Source organism: Cotesia glomerata, linkage group LG2 (assembly GCF_020080835.1).
Source record: "Cotesia glomerata isolate CgM1 linkage group LG2, MPM_Cglom_v2.3, whole genome shotgun sequence".
Taxonomy (NCBI): Eukaryota; Metazoa; Arthropoda; class Insecta; order Hymenoptera; family Braconidae; genus Cotesia; species Cotesia glomerata.
In genome coordinates, this window is record NC_058159.1 from 308,253 (window position 1) to 332,857 (window position 24,605).

General features: G+C 31.2%; 1 long non-coding RNA gene across 2 annotated transcripts; it reads right to left on the bottom strand.

The window, feature by feature from the left end:
- Nucleotides 1-3,860: 3,860 nt before the first annotated feature.
- On the bottom strand, nucleotides 3,861-24,297 carry LOC123259376. Of its 2 annotated transcripts, XR_006508224.1 has the most exons (4): nucleotides 23,958-24,297; nucleotides 21,657-21,893; nucleotides 4,092-4,186; nucleotides 3,861-4,016 (listed from the first exon to the last, which is right to left on the bottom strand). It is a non-coding gene; the product is annotated as an uncharacterized LOC123259376 (long non-coding RNA). The 2 variants fall into 2 exon arrangements; XR_006508223.1 differs by lacking the exon at nucleotides 21,657-21,893.
- Nucleotides 24,298-24,605: the final 308 nt, after the last annotated feature.

Consider the following 24,605-nt stretch of genomic DNA (forward strand, 5'->3'; position numbering starts at 1 on the left):
ATTAGTACTATCCTAGTATCAAGTGAGTGAGTCTACTGACTTATGTAGTATATAGGCAGAGTGATGTTCTACCGCCTGTGGCGTCGGTACATGACAGGATGGCAACAGAGGAGCACAGAGAGCAGGAGAGAGATAGTGTAAGCTCCAACATTCACAAATGATTTATGGAATAATCATCAGCTCGCGAGAGCTTCGTTCTCGTCATTAGAGGTGCCAGAGTGACAGCAGGGCTCTCTACTTCTCACTCTATCGCTATCACTTTGCTGTTGATTTGTACATATAGATATATTTATGTGAGATATTACAGAAATCACATCACTCCCATTTGCATGCGCTACGTAAGCTACGTTCTATTAAAGCAACAGGTTCATTTCCGATTTATCCATGTAAATTTTGTATCATATGTACTTCTGATCTCATGTATGTACTGATCTATTTTTTATGGCACTAATCGATTGCACTAGTTGTTCATTTTTTTTTTTTTTTTTTTTTTTTTATTATTATTAATACGTACCTATGATTGTTTGGAAAATTTAGAAATTCAGTCCCAATAATTAGGAAAATTGCTTGACCTTTAAAGTCAAGACTAAAGCACAACATTAAGCGCTTCTATTATGGCAACTAATGAAAAACAGTAATTATAAAAATTTATTAATATATATTTTGTATTCATAAGTAGACTTTTTTTTCGGAGTTTAATGGTGTCCATAAAATAATGAATGGCAATCGGTAAATTGAAATTAGAGATACTATAAAATAACGATTGGGTTAACGGTGATAAACTATTAACGAGTTATTACTTTTTAACGGACACTATACTAGAACGGAAGAGAGAAATGTTATATGAACGGCAATAATATAATGAATAGAAGATATAATACTTGTATATACGGACGGATTATTTGTGGGAGAAATTAACAAGCAGTTATCAAGAGGTGTAATACACCTTTTAACTATTTAGTTGTAATGCTTTGAGTTATTTACAAATAACGTTTAATATTTTTAGATAAGCTGATACGGAGAACCATGCCCACTAATCGATAATCGGTAATCGATAGCCGATCGCAAGATATATATTTATTTCCGTGTTTCGAATCATTTTTACTATTCCGAGCTATTCTATAAAAGATATATTACACGTGAGTATAGCATTTAGTTGTATATTTATATTTAAACTCACGCAAGCATGCTCGGAACTTCAAATTAACCTTCGAAAGATATCAAGCACGAATAGAGCTAATAAGATACGAGTATTTATTTACTACGGTTAAAATTTACTGACTCGATGTAAGTTATTGTATAAATAGTGTTATTAAAGTAAATTATTATTTCTATGCCGGTTGTAAGTTAAAAAAATTTTCATTCGTTTTTTTGCAGACTCTAAATATTTTACTACGCTGTAATAATTGTCACAGCCTTTTTTCCTGAATGATAAAACAAGTTTTATTTGTAAAATTAATATCAGAACCCAAATTAAGTATGCGTAATACGTAGAAGAACATCTGGAAGGTAAAGAGAATAAAGATGCGGTATGATATAATTTCCCAGAGAAAAGTTTAACTCGTGAGCATATTCGTGTGAACGTGGTACGACATACCGATTACCTGAGTAATCGTTGAGGCACGAGCTATATAATGCATAAAATAACACTTGTTTCATTGCTTTACATTTATTTTTAAACCCAACAACTCGGTTTATTTCAATGCAATTAAAAAAGGACTTTTGCACAGCTAGTTATTCTTTATTACAGGTTTAAATTTAAGTACAGCAGGAGGCCGCTTTTACGATTGCAGAATTAAAATTATAGTGTTTTAAACGTAAAGAAAAAATTTTTAAATCGGTTTATTTTATTTTTTTCAATTAACGGTTCAGGTTAATTGTCATGGACGAGTTTATTTTGAGTTGTAGTTGTTAGCGTAATTGTTGTGGGGTTGTAAATAACAAGATGCCTGATTCTCAAGGTCTTTAGGTGGCATTGACTTTAACCAAATTGACGGTGAAGAAAATGAAGTTTACTGTAATCGCGTGACCACAAAGTAGCCACTGTGCGGTCAAAAGTCGGTAGTAGGTTGTCCAGAGTAAGCGAAAGTGCTACAAAAACCCCATCAAACGAAACACATTGTCTGTCTGTATATTATTACAATGAGATTGTGTGTTGCTTTTAGTAATACGCCGACTACTGTTGACTGCTAATGTGCGGAGAGATTATTTATAACGCGACACTTTAATAACTGTCTTTTATTATCAAAATAAATAATGCGTAAGTAAATCAGACTTTTTTTTTAGTGTTAGAAGTTGATAAGATGAAATAAGACGCCAATTATAAATTAAAACAATTTTTTATTGTATTGATGAAATGAAAAAATGAAAATTTTAATAGAATCTTTAGTTTGCATTCCTATAAATCATCATTTATTAAAAAGTTGATGTGACGTTTTCATTGTTGTCGCTTTCCGTTGCTATGGTGACCACTTTGGCAATGGTTACCATAGCAACGGTTACTATGACAATGGTTACCATAGAAACGGTTACTATGGTAAACATTGTCATAGTAACCGTTGCTATGGTAACGATTACCACAGTAACTACCATAGCAACGGTTACCACAGCAACTGTCACTATGGCAACGGTTACTATGGCAACGGTTAAATATTAATGAGTTGAATTTGTAAAAATATTAATTAATTAAATTGTGGATAATAAACATTTCGACGGAAGCGCGCAAAGCGCGTTCGATTTTCTAGTGAGAAAAAAAAATTATTTGATGTCAATTTTCTCAATTTTAAGTGTTATTGAAGTTGGTTTTGTTAATTTTACAAACTTCTAAAAATTTCAAAACATTCAAATTCAATTTTGAAACATTTTTTTTTGTCAATTCAGTTTCATTAAAAAATATAAAAAGATATTGATAAATTATCGTATATCGATAAAAAATGCTAGTAAATTCAAATAACAAAAAAAGCTAAACAAAATTTTTTATTTAAGACATATAAAGACAGGTTTATATTAAACACCTCGTAAATTTGATAATCTTAAACTACAATCTTTGAGAAAAAAATGTTCTCAAGTCATTAAATACAAAAGCAATGAAAGAAATAAATATAAGACACATTACCGTATTCTCAGTGACTGATACCCAAAAACTAGCACATAGAGGAATTAAATAAATAAAAAATTAGATTCAATTTAATTAACTGACAGTTCTTACATTGAGCCGGTCGGATGAGGCAAGAAGACAGGGCTTAGGACATTGTCCTTGCGTGGACTACTAGCCATTCTTCACATGATTTACACAAACATTTTCATTTAATGCCGAAGGAACAAAAAAAGAAAAAATAAGACGTAGGACAAAGGCACGAGGAACACAGCGTGTCTGGCTGTCGTCCTCGCGATGAGGTAGCTGAGATATACATACCCAGTGACGTTAATGTATAACGCGACGAGTCTCTCGGTCAAGTCACCGGATCGTGAGAGAATTCACGTAAAAACGAGTAGGACTGAATTTTATTATATGGGTACGTACATCTATAAATGTGTATTATGTTAATATTATTTTTGTACACCTCACAGTAATTGTCGACAGTTGAAAAAATTTTTAAGTGTTTACAAGTGTGTATTTTTATCAAACAAACCAATTAAAATTGTTGATTTAAGATAATTTTATGTTGTTAATTTGTTTCAATTGTTTGAATCAAATTTTCTTTGCTCAAATTACCTCAACAATGTTAAAATTGTAAAAACTATTGTTAAAACTAAAACTAAACTTCCTTGCTTAGCACCCAAGTCATGCAAACTTATTTCGAATTTTTGATATACTCTGATGGACATAGGTGGTCACATTATTAAATTTTTCACGGGTGTTATTGTGATTAATCTGGTAATTTTTATTGCATCATTGAAAAAATATTACAGTTTCATTGATGTATATTTGTCGATCAATATTCATTTGAATTATCTTATTCACGACAATATCCTGCGATGCACGGATACCCTGGGCAACATTGCCATCTGTCACACTGAAATAAAAAGAAGAGATTAAAAACAATTATTAAAATCCGAATTATCATCTTTTTTAAAATTTGATTGCTTACCCTGTCATCCGGTCCTCCGCATGCGTCGACCACTGCAGCCATCATTAAGGCGACCAATAGAGTGATTAATATCAATCTCGACATTTTTTTGTTTTCTGAAATTAAGATAAATTATATATTAACAACATTTCATGCAAGTATGATTGTATGCCAAAAATGTTAATTATTCAATACTCATAAAATACTTCGATTTAATCAATTAATAATGTGTCATGTATTTATAATTATTTGTAAACTAGTTAATAAAGGATTTTACAATTAAGTTAAAATGAATTTTTGTGAAAGTATTTTTTATTCGAGAAATCACTGCTCAGCAATTTTTAGAAATTTTTAGTCGACTTTATTCTGAGGATTATCTTTTAATTATTGTCACTTACATAATGAGTTTTGATGATCTTCATAAACATTATGCTGAATTTATATCAATTTCTTAACTACATATAACAAAGAAATTGATATTTTGATTAAAAACATGTTTATTTTTTTTATAAAACTAAATATTTTTTTTTTTCTAGGTAATTAAAAAGAATACATATTTCTTAATGAGTTAGCCCAATATTTATTTAAGATGTCTATACCCAAAACATATGTATATAATTTATAAAATAAATTTGATCTTAAAATATCACTACAAAAAGAAAAAACAATAAAGATTACATAAGAATTGTATTGTTTAAAATGAAAAATTTAGTAAATCTTTATACTAAAAAATAGTAAATTTTTTTTAGGCTTACAAAAATTTCCATGATTATCCGCAAATAACCATAATTATCCTCATGAATTTTTCATTTCAACGTTACTGACATGAACATAAATAGATTTATAATGCTTAATTATAATGATGTTTAGAGACAAATAAAAAAACCAGTTCAAAGACTTGATACCGATTACAAGTGGAATAAATAATCTGCAATCATGGATCACGTTGTGTCTTAACAAGAATCGATTAATTAACTTTCTTTCCACTTGGCTGGTTGATTAGTCGCGTTATATATAACATAATATAATATATGTATATTCCAGATCTAGCTTACGGTATAGAACCTTGAATAAATTGACGCGCTATAACGATTTAACGGAATATTTAATGTGCAATATACAGCAACTGCTTGGTGTAAATATAAATTATTATGCAACCTAACTCTAGTGTACGCTGCGCGTAATATTATTAAGACCGCATGAATTATGTTTTATAATGAATTTTGTAATCGTCATACATTTAACGACGGCATTCAATGATGTGTTCTTCTAGCAATTAATTATTTAATTTTGTTCACGATTACATTAAAAAATTGATTATTAGTTATGCTCTACAAATGTGATTTTATTTTAACCAGTAGTTAATTATTGTAATTGTAAATTATAATGGATAAGATTATTCTGCAGCAATAATATTAAAACTAAAGTTTCTCCCTATTGATAATTTTAGTATTAAAATACATCAATTCTTTTTTTTTTAATTTTTAATTTTGTATAATGAGTAATGTAAAATTAAAGTGTTGATGCGACTGTCAAAAATTTTTTTTTCCAACGTCAAATAATGAATGATTACATTCGGTTGTTAGCCTCGACTTTGTATTATTCCAGCATATCAATTTCATTTCCTCTTTCTAGTTATGTTCGAGCAGCCATCGAATCTCAATTCTCAATTGGTCTTTAATTTTCGTCGGCGTTTCTGTTCTCCGAATGAGTAATTACCGTTGAGCTATGTATCATAGAGAAAGCACCTGAGCCATCACGACAAATCAAAAATCTCCGATTGCGTTAATCGTTTCGACTTCTGCTGCTCTCACGGCAGTTTCTTCTCAGCTTCAGTTCTTTAATTTCTTATTAACCAATCGTCAAAAAAAAACTTTCTGCTGACACAATAATTATAGTATTCTATTTAATTGTTATTAGGTCTGCTAGTTTTATAATTATCGCTGCTAATATCATATATTTCTCAATTAAATTATGCCGAAATTTATAATCAACAAAAAAAATTAATACCCATCTATTAACTAATTAAATACAATTATAAATTATACTTTTTTTGAAATAATATTTTTCTTTCAGTTGATCCTTAATCAAATTTAGATCATAAAAATGTGACTCGATATATTCCAGTACTTAAAATTCCCACAATTAAATCAAAAACCAACCCGTCTTCCCCTAAATTAATATTTCCGGCATATGCATAAAAAAGTTAATCCGTTATGAGTGAAATCACAGTGCGTGCCTTGACAAAAAATTAACTATCGATACTCGCATCGTTGCCTTATTTTGTTTCCTAATATAAAGTACAAAGCATTATCGTATATATATATACGTACATACATCGAAGGGTAGTCGGTAATCGGCAGTCAGTAGTCGGTGTTGACCACCTGCTCGTGGTCACCCCAGTCTATATTCTTAATACTAAAAAAGACTATGGGTATACAGAGTATAGTAACCCCCAAATGCACCGGACATCTCCTGCCCTTAAGTCACCCCTCGGTCCCTTCCTCGTTCTATCTCTCTCACTTTCTCCCAAATCAAGGGGACGTAAATCCCGGCATGGGAAAAATCCTCGATGTTATATAATATACGCAATACACATATATCATAGGACATAATATATATATATGGCTAGCACTAAGTGCCACCGTTTTACGGACATTCTTTTACGTCCAAGTTGATCCCGTTCCCGTACTAGGAATTTGTCACGTATTCGTTGCCTAAAATATTACTTTCTACATTTTATTATACATACGTACTAAGATACTCATATTACTCGGTATTATATATTATCGCGTCGCCCCTTGACTAATATTCGTGCGAGCTCTAATGGTCGAGTATTAGAAATCTCGCATCTGCATATGCTCATGTTATATATAATATTTTTTTTTTTTTTTTTTTAATCGATAAGTCCGTTGTGAAATAAAATCGAAGATAAAGAAATTTAGAAGCACGGTTCCACAGCATTTCTTTAAATTTATTACTTAAAGATGTTTCTGGTAAGTGTGATAATTTTTTCTCGTAACGAGATATCGGACCCTCTATTCTGTCCGAGATATTAATTACTCTCTCTGAAATTGAAATTGGAGACTTTTAGATCGTTAATAAAAGCTGGTGAGGGTTCCAGAAAAAATTTATTTAAATCATTAGTGTCCTAGTCAATTACTAAAATTCAATACTAGTGAAAAAATTAATTGAGAGGCCAATGACCTGAAACAGTAACAGATGTAATTGATATATGTATTGCCTAGATGGCGTTAATTTTGATTTCAATTGATTTAAATTATTTTTTTTTCGTTGTAATTAAATCATTAAATATTTTTAATTCTAGTTCATTAAATTTGGAGTAAATGAAAAGTTAAAATTACTTATAAAAAATAATCTGGAATAATAAATAAAACAGGACCAATAATATATAATAAAAACAACAGTAATAAATATTATTGTTCCTACAAAGCATAAAAGGCAAAGAGAAAATTTATATCTCAAAACATTGATAAATTCCTCACAGTTTTCGATGACCGTGCGATAGAGTACATGGCGCCAAGTTGTCTTTTTTCACCCGTATTTGAAGGCAATGTTGTAGGTTGTAGGTGCGCGGTCGGAAAGTACCAATACAGCACACACTAGAAAAATCTTTTAACGTTTAACAGCAGCGCAATTCGAGGACAACCCTTTACTTTACTCGAGAAGCGATACAAATAGAAGGAGTAGACTCTGGCTGGAGAACGTAGTAAAGATGGTAGGGGCAGATGGCGCGAAGATCCTGCATTGTTTGTGCTGACAGCGATAAGTTCACAATAAAGTTACATTCGCTCCCAACCAAAAGATATCTTTCACAATAACCTCTCTTGTATATTTATATATAATTCTTTCTTTTCCACTTGCATTACAACCCCTGGAGCCCGGAGCACACACGCTTGTTCGCGTTTCACGTTCTCGCTGTACTGCTGTTGTTGCTGTATATGCGAACTTGCGATAACCATAACTCTTTTGGCACCCGCGTTTTAGATTTCTCACTTCTTACTTATCTCTCCTCTTATTTACTTTCTTTTTTATTTTTCTTTTTATTTAAACAACACAATATCTCCTTTGATCATTTTATACGGTTTTTCTTCACATCGATTCGTATATTTATAGTTATATTTTTTTACTCGCTATTTCTTATAATTTTATTCTCTTATTCTTAGACAGTCAATTTTTCTTCAACACTGACCGCAGTTATTCGACGATTGTTTTTCGAGTAACTTTATTTTTATTGGACATCGATAAAAAACTGCTGCATAAGTAAGAATGACTAGGTACTTAGTACTTGGTATGACTCGACTATCATACACTGAAAAAAAAATTAACTTGAATCAAGAGAAAAATTCTTGAATTGAATAAAATTTACTTAAACCAAGAAAAATTTCTTAGTTTAAGAATTTTTCTACTTAAATCAAGAAGATGAAATTCTTCAAAATTATTTACTTGATTCAAGTAAATTTTTTTTTCTGTGTAGTTTAGATCGAATAACAATGCACGAAATTTCTCAAAAAAATTCCACACACGAAAAAATTATTTTTCAAATAGAAAGATAGCTCCAGCATACAAAATATTCTCAGTTAATTTCTCGCGTCTCCTACATGCGCTTATAAATTCTATCAAATGTATGAGATCTTCTATTGCGGGAACTTCAAACAGCCCAGCTCGCATTCCGTCCCAGCGTTGATCTAATAAAAACAATAATATTTTACGTACATGCTCATCATATGTGAGACATTGAGATGTGAGGCTTTGAAAGAACTCAATAAAAATTTCCGATACTTCATTCAATCCGAAAGTCCTCGTGATTGCGGTAAATCTTGTTATCTGAATACATGTGTGAATAATTTTATTTTTAAATAAGTTTCACTTTCAACAATATTTTTCAATTTAATTTAAAAAATTTAATTAAAAATCTTAAGACCTATAGAGGCAAAAGAAAGTATTATTTGTGAAAGAAGATTATTTTTAATTTTTTCGCTGGATATAAAAAGCAAGAACAATAAGTAGATCTTTATATTCCTCGCATAATAATGTTTAGTATTATACACTGTACTAAGATCCTCACTCGCTGGCGCACGCGTCGATAAATTTCATGGGTGATCGAGCGAGCCGAGAAGCGCATCGTTGTAAATAATCATTATTACGGTACGTTTAATGCTCGCTGTGCTCGTGAATGAGTATCGGGGATATCATTTTTACCCTGCAAACTTTGCTTTTTACGGGATACTTTTAAATTATATTACACTTTGAGGAGACGAAGAGGGCGCTGTCCAAGTGTCGCCATTTCGCGGCATATGGTAGACAGGCAATTTCGCGAACAACATAAACGCACATACCAGTGATTACGATGCTTTTTGTTAGTCTATTGATAATGGAAATATTGAATGCTTTCATACAAGGTCCATATTAACTTTGCAGTATTAACAGTTTATGGCTACTGTTCAATAGTGCTCAAGTTTACTCACATCGCTCGTTAACCCGTCGGCTTTTGTTCACGCTAATTTATGAATTACATAAAACTGTTAATTTATTTTCACTATATAGCTTTTTTTTTATTTCTGAAAATATTAATTGAAATTGATCTTTCATAACTAAATTTTTTAATTGGATTTATTATTATTGAAATTTATCAGTCTCCAAAAAAATAAAGAAAATAATATTTTTTTAATTGGAAAAAAATTATAATTTTTTGAGTAAAAAATAAAAGAAAATTCCACGGCACTTAAAAATTTTAACAAAAAAATTATCAACTCACCAATCCAACATCCAATTAAAAAAATCTTCCAGTCAAAAAAGAACTATTTGTCCTATAATTTTTTTTTAAATATACAGATCGTTAAAATCAGATTGTTCAAACCATTGAATCATATCTGTAAATATAAATATTTATTATTCTTGCGGTATTAATAAAAAAGTGTTGTCGGTACACAATCAGAAACTTTTTTCCACACCCATCGCCCATAGCGTGTGACTGGCGCGAGAGTTTAATATTGGACCATTAAGCTCAATTAAACGGATGGATGACCAACGTGCATTCCACGAGACATGCTGTCACAACGGTCGCGTATCAGTCCCTACATTCATCTCTGTTTAACTTGGACAAATCCATGCCTAATATATCTACTAATTCTGTGACATTACTTTCATGTAAATCAATTTTCTAATATGGTTTGATATAATTTGATCTGAAAAAAAACCTATGTCACATAAGCTCATTAAAATTATTTTCATTTTATAACTTAGTACCTTGAAATTAACTCTTGAGTAGGGAGAAGATTCAGCGATCATGCGCCATCTGTCGGAAATTTTAAAAACTATCTATAATGGAAAAATTATACGTGCCTATATAACTTCATATGGTAAATTTTTGTATGAGATATATTTTAAAAATAATATATCGACTAGAGTGGTCCAAAAAAAACATTTTTATTTTTTTTTTCAAGTGCTGCTGTCTCAAAAACTTTTCTTAGGTATGAAAAAAATTCTCTCCAAAGCGCAGCTTGATATCTCAATTCCTAATGAAGCTCAATGAATTGTTATTTTCCCATTTAAATAACACGTAAAAAAATTTTATTTACGTTTTCATCCGGTAAAACTACGAAAAAAATTTTTTTTTGTATTTTTCGTCAATTATCCTTCTAGGAAATTTAATTCTCTAGAAAAAAGTACTGAAGTAGTTTTTTCGTAATCTTAACGAGTAAAAAGTTATTAAGCTTTAAATACTCGCAATAAAAGAAAATTCAATCAGATATGATTTTAGAATCCATGTTGTATCACATTTTCTGTTTCAAAGTATTTGATTATGTAATTTATATTTTTTTCTTAAAAACATGGTATACAGTCTGATATCGGTAATTCAGTCTGGACCAGTGACAACAAATGATAATTTAATATATCGGTTTGTTTATTTGAACCCACATGTAAAATGCACTGAAGCAGATTACCAGACTTTGTAAATACTCTAACCACTGCTTAAAAAATTTTAACTAGATAATTTACTTTTAGCACTCTCTTGCGGCCTACATGAAGATATATAGTAAATTAAATTTTTTGTTGACAATCAGTTTTTTACCCTAACCTAGCTGCATTTTAATAATTATGTCTTATAAGTCATATAAACTAAAATAAGAAAAAACCAAAAAATTAAATCAGTCTTAAAGATTATATTGGTTGTAAGTTTATTAGCAATTTCTTTATAGTTAAGCTTGTCAATTTAAATATGTGATGACTCCTGAGATTAGGCAGTTTTACGCACGAACTCTACCTGTTTATTTATCATTTTTTTTTTTAATGATTGAATTCAAAAATAAAAGAATCAATTCACGAAGACTTCTATTTACGTACTCCTGCAAAGTTCCATGATTTTTCATTCGGTCAAAAAATGTCCCAGCATCATGTTCAAAATTTAAATATTCACCTGTCCTACCTGTCCTACATGTTCTTAAATAAAAAAATTTACTTCAGTATACATCCGGAAGTACTAGCTTGCCCTCGATTCAGATTCCGTAATGAAATTCAAGTTCAATTTTGAAAAATCACTGCTCATAGGAAAAAATATCTAAATTGTAATGAGAGAAATTATTCATAATTCACAGTTAATACTTCATCTAAAGACACGTGTTAATTATATTAGAAACAGTCTAATTTGATAAATTTTGAAATCATTACATACAGTTACCAAAAAATTTTTCGAAAAGTTGCTTTGAAACTATCTTCGTTTAAATTTTCTTTTGTGCGAGTATTTAAAGCTCAACAACTTTTTACTCGTTAAGATTACGAAGAAACTACCTCAGTACTTTTTTGTAGAAAATTAAATTTCCTACAAGAATAATTGACGAAAAATACAAAAAAAAATGTATTTCATAGTTTTACCGAATGAAAACGTAAATAAAATTTTTTTACGTATTATTTAAATGGGAAAATAAAAATTCATTGAGCTTCATGAAGAATTGAGATATCAAGCTGCGCTTTGGAGAGAATTTTTTTTTATACCTTAGAGAAGCTTTTAAGATGATACACAGTAAAAAATTTTTCGTCATTGTGTAAAGTGTAAAAATGTTTGTGTAGAATTTAACATTTTAGTGTGTAGAAATTAACATTTTAGTATGTTGATTCAATACAATAGAGTGTTGATTCAACACAAATTGTGTAAAAAAAATCATCAACACAAATTTTTGTGTTAAATTTGACGAAAAATTTTTTACTGTGTAGGCAAAAATCTATTTTTTTTTGGACCACTCTAATATCGACACTTTAGACCATATCAGAAAATATTTCGAGAATTAATTTGAAAAATAATTTAGTTGTATAAATTCCTTTTTAATTTCAACTGCTAAAATATTACTAAACAGCTGAATTGGTATAATTAATTTTTAAACTATTTGTTAAACGTTGATATGGCTCGATCTGGCTATTCTAACATTTCATTAACATATAATTAATTCTCGGAAATTTATAGTACTTGATACATAGGCTGATCACTAAATATTCATCTCTATCAAACCCATAATTGTATACAGATGTATAGTCGGAGCATCAGCAGAGCAACTCAGCTGGTGCAGCAGCAGCAGGTGAATTCAGGCATTCGCGATTCTATATGCACCACATCGGCAATTAAATCGACGACCCGCCGAGCTTGCGGTCTCGTTAGTCGTGTTTACTGTTTAACACTCGTTTCGTTCGATTATTACCAGTAGATTTATGCGCCAGAAAATTATAGTTTAGCTTGTTAAATGCTGAACGTCTGCATTTTTAGATTTTTCCTTTTTATTTTTAATTAATTTATGAAATTCGTTAACAATTGAAATCGTGTAAAAATCGAGCTTAAACAAACTCAATTTTAATTCAGCAAGTAAAGTGATTAACTGAAGCAGGAAGAAGAGCGACAAATTGTGTAAAGATTACCGAGAAAGTCCGAGGACAAATAATAATGTGTATTATTGTAAGCCTGGGTGATGATCTGATAATTTCTGTGCACTGGTAGGCACATCTGCTTATGAGCAGTAGTTTATAACAGCATCAACATCCACACTAGTCGGAGTATATGTGGAATTAAGTGCCCAGTTGCGTTTATTTTTAGCTATACACTCGAAGAGCAAAGTGGAACGCCTAATTGTTCTTGTTAGTGGTCTTTTAGCATCTGTCTGAACTTGATGAACTTTTGTTAGTATTGAACGAGTCCAAGAAACTTTTCTGACGTCATTGCTTCTACATCGCTGCTACGGACAACATTGTCATGGATATAAATTATGATACCAAGCTAAGGAAGTTTTACTTTGAATAAAATCATACTAACAAACTGCAGTTTTTATATTACTGCCATGAAATACAGATTATGAATAAAAAGACTTTGAAAGAACTTATTTTCGATATTTTTATTCATGATATGCACATTTTAGGTACCTATGGAATGAATTAAAAAATCACACGGCTGCGCCGATGCTAAAATATGACAAAATTGTAGAAATCATCTGAATGTGCCTCTCAATGTCATAAATTACTCGCAAAAATAATCATAAGTGTAATGATTATTTTGATGGCTCAACTTTTTGGCGACATTTCTCAAAATCTACCGAGCCTAATTGTGTTAGAAATAACTACTCAGGTATTGTTTAATTATTGTTTATTGATACAAAAGAAAAATAAGTATATTAATTAATATTAAATTAGCTACACACTGAATTTAACTAAACAAACAATATAAAACGAGGTTAAACTGACAGAAAAATAATCTTAAATTATTTGCAATAAAATGACTCTAAATCTGGACAATTGACACTTGATGGTGAAAGAGTTCAGCTCGACTAACTATAACAGAAAAATTATTAGTTACATCTAGTACTCTCAGTACTAAGTATACTCCCACTACTTCATTAAGGGTCAAGGGGTAGTGGAAACATTACCAGGTATACTGAATACAGGACTTTACAGTGAACTGTATACTATACAAACATGTATAGATGTGCAGGTATACTAAATACAGTGACGTTGTCCTGTACAACTTTTCTCTAAAATAAATCTAAATATTAATTCTAACAAATTGATTCAAATCTAATTGAAGAAATCTAATGGCAAAAGAACTTATTCATTTTTTTAAAATCATTAATTTTCATCGTGGAAAGTTAAAAAAAAAAAAAATTTTATTCTCTCAATTAGATACATCTATATATGTTAATATTTATTGAAAATTAAACTAAAGAGAAAAAAAAATGTATTGTAATGTACAGTTTTAAGATGTGATATCTACAGCACAGGTTTTATGGCTCGATGAATGTTCTGTGATATACCTAAACTAAATGCCGAATCATTGGAAACAGATGTCCAGTAGATTTGCATAAATGAGGATAAGCCGAAAGTTAATGTCGCACGTAACGAGCCCATGTGGTTTTGCGGTCTTTTATTGTTATTCATTGGAATCTCGTCCCAAACGAGCCATGCAAATTATTTCTCCAATGTGCATATTCATATAATATACATATTTATATTTATATTTATATTTACAAACATATTTTATTATATTATATATATTTATTCGTGGGCAGTCGGACATTCACTAGTATAATAACATACAGATGAGTTTCTTCGCCTATGGTCCATTATATCAATCCTATGTGCCGCCATGTGCCGCCATGTAGGTGGAGATGTTTATGCACAGATAAATCTCTTCGCTTTGTCACGCACTCTCTTTATTATTTTATTCATTGTTTTTATTTTTACAATTAAATTCGTTTTATATGCTTTTCATTACTTTTTAAAATTTCCTGATTTAAAAAAATGTTCTTTATAAGTTGCAAAAAATAATATAAATTCATAGTACTCCTTTCATTTTATTTTACTACAAATTATAAAGCTCGATACCTCTAATTATTTTTTGAAATTACAAATTTCATCCATTTTTGCTTGAACAATAAATTGTTAATTAAAATTAATTTTTCACCAACTTTTATTTCATGTATTGAAAAAAAAAATGTGAACAGTTTTTTGAATGAATTTAAACTGTTATATTTTATTCGATATCGTCATATTGGATAAAAAGAATCTATTGAATAATTTAATAATGCGGGATAAAAAAAGTAAAGTCGTGGATATTCTGTGTATTTACGATGACCATTTGGATTTGGTTATATTCAACTCTTCGGTAAAAATGATAGGCCCTATAGGGGGAAGAGAGACTGCAGACTGTTGGTTACAATTCTGGCTTACAGTGGAGATTTCAGGAATAAAAGAAAGACTGACACCCCTCTGGTTTATGTTATTATTACGTATGCGTGGATTCTCTTTTTTCCTTCCCCCGTCAGACTATTTTTTCCCCTGAATTTTAGGACATATCTATATATGCATAACGCTAAAATATTCCGTTATCCCGTTGGTTTTAGAGCGTTGCTTGACGTGGTCACTCTTTTCTACATATATACACATATTCACATCATTGTGTCCATACATATGTATACCTGAATAAGCCGAAAACTCACATTATCTATACATCTCTCGCACTCCCTTTACTTCTATTTACAGCTTTACCCCTCATAATAATTTCAATATGTTCGCGAAATATATTTTTTTCACTTTTACGTCGATTCGTGAATAAACTATGGGGAGGAGCTGTTACTACATCGATAAGTATGTCATTATGAATGCTCTTCTTTAATTTCGTTGAAAAAAATGATCTGTCAATTACAAAAAATTATTAAATATTTAATTATAATTTTTTGCTAAAAAATTCATCGTGAGAAGAGAAATAAAAAATATTTCATGAAAAAATACCTCCTAGTTTACCAGAAAATCTTAAAAATCCAAAAACAATCATTATATCACCAATAATCAGGTAATTACAAATACAAAGAACGACCGCCGTCTTTCAACTGCTACCGGTAGTCATAAAGATCGAACCGTTTGATTTGAAGGGACACTTCTATTCAAAGAACAATAAAAACTATCTGGTAGTCTAAATCTACAAAACCCATTCTAGCATTTAAATATCGATTAAAATACTTGTCTAGAACTTTTTGAATTTATTTACGCATTAATTTGATTTTGAAAAGTTCCAGCTGGTTCTAACTTCAACCGAAAGTCGCACGTGCAATTTTTTAGCTTCTTACTCAAGTGTGAGCATGTCAACTTAGATTACTGTACGCCCAAAATAGTACGACGTATCTGTATAATAAATATGCATTTGTATTTATGTTTGTGTGTATTCCTTATGACGAGCTGTTGGGTATTCCAAAAGACCTTCGGGTAGTTTTTTCAAGACCCATATTTATAAGGGGCTTTTGGAAAATATTTTCCGTCATGGTCCCATATGTTTAACCGAGCGCATGTAAATTGTAATTACTTTACGGCTTTCATTTTAATAGCCAACCACATTTTAAATCTCTCTCATTTTTATTTTGAACATATTATAGTGTAATACTCAAATTTTGCGGTTTTTCTACGCGGAAAAAAATATTGATTTAAAAATTACACCACAACAATGCAGTAAATAAATAAACTAAATGATTAATTATTGATTTTTTGTATCATGATTATCACTGGTTATTTTAACATGTGAACAAACATGGCCAAAAATTCTTGTATGACCATAAATGACTGATTTTCTCTGAAAGTCTGTAATTGACAGCTGAGAAAAATTTCTCTTCTATTATAAATTATCAGTTTGTTAACTAGCACAAAAAAATATATGTATGTGAGAATTGAATGTTTCTTTGGTTCTTATCATGTTACAAAAGACTTGATCTCGACTCTCGGAAGTATTACTACCATACAGCCTGAAACGATTGACACGGATGAAGATAGCCCATCTTGTGGTTGTCGGTCGTCGATGAAATTGACACGTCCATCTATCATTCGCGATAGCCACATGAGGTCTTGAACGACTCCCATCACTACTATATACATATAAATATATAAATATATACACGGATGAAGTTATACGCATATGAAGTACGTTACACGCAGCAAAAATAGATACTCATACAACTAAAAATACATACGTCACGCAATATGCATGGGAAAAAGAACTCATCCCTGTTTTGTGTCCTACCGACTGACCATGCATAATTCACCGTATCTTGGTTGAACAGCCTGAAATCCTGAATAATAAAGAGTGAGTCCTTTTGCCATTTTACCATCGAATCGTCATCGTCCCTATATCCTATATTCTATATTCTATATTGTACATTTTTCGTTGCATGTTGATCTGTATTTATTTGTCACATGTGCAAATGTATATTTGGATCGGCTCGAATTTCGTTTTTTTTCGCCCCTATCCTCGTTTTCCACTTCTTTGATTTCATTTCACTATTTCTCCTTTTTTTTTTGTCCTGTTGAATTTTTATTCTTATCGCCATCAATCGATCGTAGTTGCTAGTCGACATATAAGAATTTAATAATGTATAAAGTAGTTTTATAATTCGAATTACCGGGTGCCAAAATTTGTTTTAAATTATTGACAAAATTTTTATGATTTATAACTTATTGTTAAATAATATAATAAAAATTAACTACTCACCTAAAAAAAAAAATCTTAAAATTGTTCTACAGAAAAATTAATCATTAACAAAAATTCAAAATACCAATACAAAAAATGAGACACATGTGCGTAAAATAAAATTTAAAAAAATAAAAAAGTCAAAAGAGAACACAATAAGAAAAAAATTATTATTCACATAAGTTAAAGAGATTGCGAGTCATCCAATATGCAATAAACATACTGACTTTGACGTATTTAATAGTAACGCGGTCGTATAGAGTTTGACACGCATGGAGGACCTTTATGGCCAATGGCTATCCGCTGCCAAACTCGTTCAGTGGTTCTCATTCCGATTGCCGCTGATGCAGTCTTACCGTCAATATTTAAAACATATTCTCGTTTTTTATAATACTTAATACATTCTGCAAACAAAATATTACCCTCAGTCTTTTATAAATAAATAAATAAATAAATAAACAACGAAGATATTTACCGGTGTCTTATAAGCATTAACGGTCGTTGAGAGGTTAAATTTCCGAGGGCACATCGGAGAAAAAGTGGTGTTTCTCTGCACAGTGTAGACGGTAACGACGACCCTCGGGGCGAGCGTAGCCTACGGTTAATTACATGTCCGCGCCCGGAGAAAGATTCTTGAGCATAATGCTACGTGAGCGCAAGAGTATCATCAGGAGTCGAGGTTGACTCCTCTATAACATAATGGTAGTCGTAGTAGTATCGACTCTAGACTCTAGTCTCTAGTCTGGCTGATATTCTCTTTTCTCTATTTTCTTTTTTTTTTTTATTTTTGCTTCGGTTGTATTGCCCACATGGTATGGCGTACAATCACGATCACGACGCGCGTCTCATCGTTTGTTAGTTACTATTATATTACTATACTTAATCCATACCAATCAACGGTCCAATTTTGTTCATACATTCACTACACAGAACGAAAAAATTCTTGACTCGAGCGTACATTTTTTTCGCTGAAGAAAATGGTAAAAAAGGCTAAAAATTTTTTGAATGAAGTCAAAAATTCTTGAACGAAGTCAAATTTTGAGCCAAGAAAATTTTATTCTTTCTCTACAATAATTTTGATCTTACTTAGTCAAAACTTTCTTGGCGCGAGAAATTCTTTTTTTTTGTGTAGAAATAGTGAATTTTAAAATGTAAAATTGTGAAAGTAAAGATATTTAAAGTCAGGTCCTGAATTGCGGTGAGAAAATTATAATTTATAATAATAATCGTGATTATTGTTATTTTTTTAAAATATCTAATCACTTTCAATGGTGAGAATGAGGATTAATGCTCGAATCGGGATTTTTATCTCGATATGAGAGTTAACATGCGATTAATAGAGAAAAAATTGGTTATACTAATGTTTCGCGAGATACTTTGCTGTTTAATTGGTACTCGCGTAGAGGGAAAAATTATTTATCGAGACCTTTTCATCGCTGTGCGGTGAAACTTGTAATTAATTGTTTAGTAATAGATTTAATAGAAGTTTAGTTGATAAAATTGAAAATGTTAAATTTTTCAAGTTACTATTTGATCTATGGGAATATACTTGGATTTGTCTTTAAAATATCCTGAATTAATGTTTGCTGATAGTGATGATAAAATATAATGGTATAATGTTTAAAGGTCAGAAAAATCTTTCATTTTATATGATAATTTCTTAATGATAAATCATAATTTTTTAAATGATCTACTTAAAAAACTTGAGAGATATTAATTAAAAACAGATGAAAAACCCGGTATAAATGCATAGCGAAAGAAATCGCTTGCTTTAAAAAATGGTAACAATGCATGAAAGTAACATGTCACCAGATAATCTACCACAAGACATTCCAATCTCCATAATGACCGCACTGAGCCGGTGTATTCTTCTTTTTTCGCGCTCTTACTCCGCAGCTTTACAAGTGCAGCATACGCTCCATCAAAGTGTGTACATACATAGCATGCAGTTTGCAGATACCACCTTTACTACTCTCTGAACATCAACATTCACATTTTTTCCAACCACAAGTATGTGTACACAAAAGATGTGAAAAATTCTAATAACGGAGAGAGACTACACACTACACACGCTCTTCATTTATTTGCGAATACCGACTTATACATCTTCTAACGTTTGTCTGCACAGTATAGTCCTCACCATCGGCAACCAATTTTTCAATAGACTACATCGCAAACAACCGTAGGATAAACATTGTTGACTAATAAAGTATCGCAATTTTAAAAATTGAAAACTTAAAACGGATCCCTATTTTTTGCATGTTGTTTTCCGGAGTTTGGGGTAAAGGTACATCAGCGTGAACATTTAAAAATAAAAATAAAAATAAGAGTAAAGAGTAAAGAGTAAGGGTGATGTTTGGAGCCAGAGGACAATTACATAGAGTGCACGTTGGAAAAACGAGCCCTTTTAAACTTCTTCTTTATACGTTTCTTCTCTTTGTTGATTTCTTTAGAAATGTTTTCGTTCTCTTTTTCAGAAGCGAGTCCAAGAGTCAGTTGGAATTGTCTCCAAGTGAATCGGGATGGATTTGTCTTGTCTTCAAGTACTTTGAGGGCTCTGGCCTTGTTTATAGGTTTCACTTTACTTGTTTTCTATCTACTTCTCTTCTGTGTTCTGTAATAGCACTGAACTAAGGGACTGGTGGGTATATTGCCAGAGTAAGAGAAACTAAACCGCTTGGATGAATCTGGGGTAAAGCGATTGAGCAGAAACAATGCCATTATTAAGAGGTGTGTAAGTATTTGAATAACTTCCAGTAGAATTGATACGCAAGAATTTTGTTTACTGGAAAAAAATAAACAATAATGTCGTTTTCTTTTTTATTTTATAACAATAAATATTCCTCAATTAACTATCCCTTATTACCCGTCGGTAATACTTTATAAGTAAAAATAGTTGGCAATTTATCACAATAAATGAAAAAATATTTATTATGAATAATAAAAAAACTATGTATAAATATTTGAGCAATAAAATGAAAAAGAATTAAAAAAAGTGGCTCAAAAGACCGTCGTGGCATTCACGAAAATATGCCCAGGGAATTTACGATACAAGCGCGATATTTTATTACGTTCGACAGAGTACCTACCGGGTTGAAATTTATGTGGCTGGCTTAAGAAGAAAAGGACAGCGTAGTGTTGGTGTACTAAAAGAGAGGACTGCGAAAATGGATGGGAAGGAAGCGAACCAAAGTCGCGAAATACCGACGAGAGAAGAACAAAAAAGTTTATAAAAAATAGTTTCGGTGGATGTGTTACCGAGTCTAGTTGAAAAAAAAAAAAATTAGGGATTTAGAGCAGTGAGTGAAAGACTTGTCTACACAAGTACTAACTGTGAACTGGTTGTATATTTATATATATTAAAGGATAAATGAAAATAAAATGTTATATAGTCTATGTCTCTATTTTGCCTGAAACGTAAACTTTTTTGAACGTAAAGCCTTTCGAGTGCTTGCAACATTCGTTGTTACACTTCGAGTTGCATGTGTGCACTCCATACATCCAAACATAGATGTAAAGTGTGTATAGAATTTTTTTTCATTCTGTAAAACTTTATTTTAGGGCTTTTACTAAAAAAACTACTGAAAAATCACTACCAAAAGTGGTCAGTTTTGTTTTACGTCCTCCCGTTCTCTATAACTCTGTCGACGTTTTTTTTTTCGCAGCTATTTTTTTATCCTCATCGTATTATATTCATGCGTTTGAATTTTTTAGACCGTAAAAAAGACACCATATGAAGCCTCGAAATTTTTTTAACAAAAAAATTAACTTTAAAATAATAACTAAAATTAATAAAAAAATTTTGCACATGCTTTTATTGTTCTTGGGAAAAGTTTGCTCATTATAGAAAATTTAAATTCCTTCAAAAGAAAACTCTAATAATTTTTCCAAAAATTTAGAAAAATTTCAATAGACAATAATTAATAACTAATTTTTTTAGAAATAAAGTGCAAAGTAATTAATTTCTTGACAGTCTTGAATTTAATATCTTTATTTGTAAAGAATAGAATAAAATGCTAATAAATAACAATTTATAGCTTGTATCATTATATCACATGTATATATAAAATACATACGTGATGTTTCGCTGAGATGGAGCAGCTGCGAAGATGGTGTGTCTGGGGTCAGGCTCTCGAGATACACCGACCGGGGCTGGGTGAAGCCACGGGCTAAGACCTCAATGCCCTGCGGAGGTCCAGATCCCCGATTAAGAGGTTCTCTTCCTTATAGTCGTTGGCCACGCTTATTCCCGCCGCGAATACACGGTAAAATGGGGAAGGAGAACGACCGCCGACACGCTTGTGGTAGACAGTCTGGCGAGTATTATAAGAGATATCAAATCTCCTAACAATATTATTAATAATATTAATTTTAAAAATAAAAACCAAGATGACATTGTGATAAAAATAGCTCGGCTTGCTTTATAAGTCATTAAATTTGAATTCGCGAAAAAAGTTTATGAGAAAAAGTATTGATATATTAATACAGTAAGCAGTTACGAAGATTAAGAGGAAAGAGAACCGAAGAAGCAAGTAAAAGCGAAGGAGGAAGAGTTACATTGTTCGGCTCAGGCGACTGGTTGTGGATTGTGGAAGCACCAGACATCCTGGCAGATAGATGGCGAACCTTTGTGGTTCCAACGACCAAATCATCGACGATGAGAAGGCACATAGCAGCGATGTAAGTCATGTTTCTTTATGGTATGACCTATCACCTTGCTACTTGTAAACTCGCTAAAGATTCGGAAATAGCTTGGACCATCATTAAACACCGAAACGCTTCCAACACAGAATTGGCAATAGTGGAGAAATTTATTCTTTATTAAGAATTTTAAATTATATTTGTCTTGTTTATGGAGTAGGAAAATGTTAAAAAATAATATTAAACCTGCATACGTTAATATTTAATAAAAAATCTGGAAAACGGTTGACCCTAAAGGCCATCCCTGCAACTTCCCGCCAATTCCATACCTAAACGCTTGAAATTGTACTTATGACGTTTCTGAGCTCTTCGAGCTCAAAAGGCTGGTAAAAGTTTAATGAAACAGTTTTTTTGAATTTTAAAACTGCAATAATTTCTAAATGAATGAATCGATTTTCACGCGGTTGGCAGTATTCCACGCACTTTTTCAGAATCTATGATATACTTTTGAACACAAACCGAAAATCTTAAAGAAATTTGAAAAATTCACTTTTTCCAAATTTTTTCGACAACGATAACTCACGAATCAATCAACCAGTTTTCACGTTCTTGGTGGAGATCGACGTGATTCTTTGGGCTCTAATTATTATTCCATTTTGTCAAAAATGATCCAAAAAGAAATCTCGAAGTTATGTGAAAAAAACACTTTTTTCGAAATTTTTCGTTTTCGATATCTCTCGAACGAATTAACCGATTTTAATGGGACTGATGGCAATCGACGTGGTTTTTTAAGCTTAAAAGCTGATTAGTTTTTGGAATTGATCGGTAAAGCTGTTTAGAAGTTATTCCAAGAAAACGATTTTTTGAAAATTTTATTTTTGAGATTTCTCAAAATCTAGCGAACCGAATCGATTCAAATTTTCACGGAATTTAATGGCAATGATACTCTTTGGATCGCCACCTATTTTGATTCGATCGGCCGAGCCGTTCGAAAGTTATAAGAGGTTTACACACACACACACACACATACAGCCGCACGGACACCATCGCGGGAATACTCAGGAAAGCTTCCTAGGACCTCAAAACGTTGAGATCTGATGAAAACTCGATTTTCAATTTTCTTAGCGGGAAGTTAAAAATATTCCAATAATAATTCAAATGAAAAATTATTAAGTAAGAATTGTATACTTCTTATTTTATCACTAATATCCCTTAGATATTTCTTATTACCCCCCGATATTTGAAATATACTAATATACTCGCGACATTATCACAGAAAATGAATTCTCAATAAAAAATAATCAATAGCCGATTGATTGAAATCTGGCGTTTATTGAGCACGTTAATTTTAACGAATGAAAATCGCATACGTGAAACTCTTGCAATACCCTTATTATTATAATAACAATGAAAAACAGATAATGATAATAGATATATATTGTAGCGATGTAGAAATAGTCGCGAGAGTAAAATGAAAAGGATGCTGTCATGATATGATGTAATCAATAGACGACGTCAACATAATATAAAGTATCGAAATATATACAAATATCAGCTTTGAATTTCTATGAGCTTCCAGACTTCATTAGAATAAGTATCAAATATTATCTATTAATAGCCATAAATATAAAGTGAGAATGATAACGTTGATTTCACATCTTGTTTTTTTTGCTTGGGTTTTAAATGACAAAATGTGAGGCCAGAAAATTTCTTGTAGAAAAATTTTTCATACGCACTTGAGTGAAGACCAGTTAAAAAAAGCCAGGTGAGCATTGCGCCGAGGGCATCCAATTGTTAGTGATCCGCGTGATCAGCAGGTTCAAGTGGTTGCCTCTTCGCCAGATTAATACATGTATATGTGTGTGCATGTATTTTATTATATTTATTATATTATGCTGTATTGGTATTAGTATTAGTATAGAGGATAAAGAGTTTGAGAGAAACGAGGGAGATGAGAAGAGTGGAAGTTAGAAGAGAAAAGGCCAGCCACGTGTCCCGTGTCACGAATAGGAGGAACCCCTATCGAATATCTTGTTGAGGCACTCTTTTAATCTCGATTCACACTCGAACGCCGCGAATCAACTCTTTATACATATAATATGTAATGCTGAGATTAAATAAAGAAAATAAAGTGTCGAAATGTGGATAAGGATGAAATATAATATTATTATTGTTATTACACTATCTATCGTGAAGACATCGAATTTTTTTATTTTCAATGTTTAAAGTTGGAATAAAAAATTGTTAAACTTTGGTAAAACAGATTTACTTGAAAGGTTACAGGTCAAAGTGATAGGGATTATTCCGAAAAAATGTATTTATCAATCTTTAAATTTAAAAATACTCTTCTAAGAACTGATAATTTTTCAATTTTAGGTTGATTA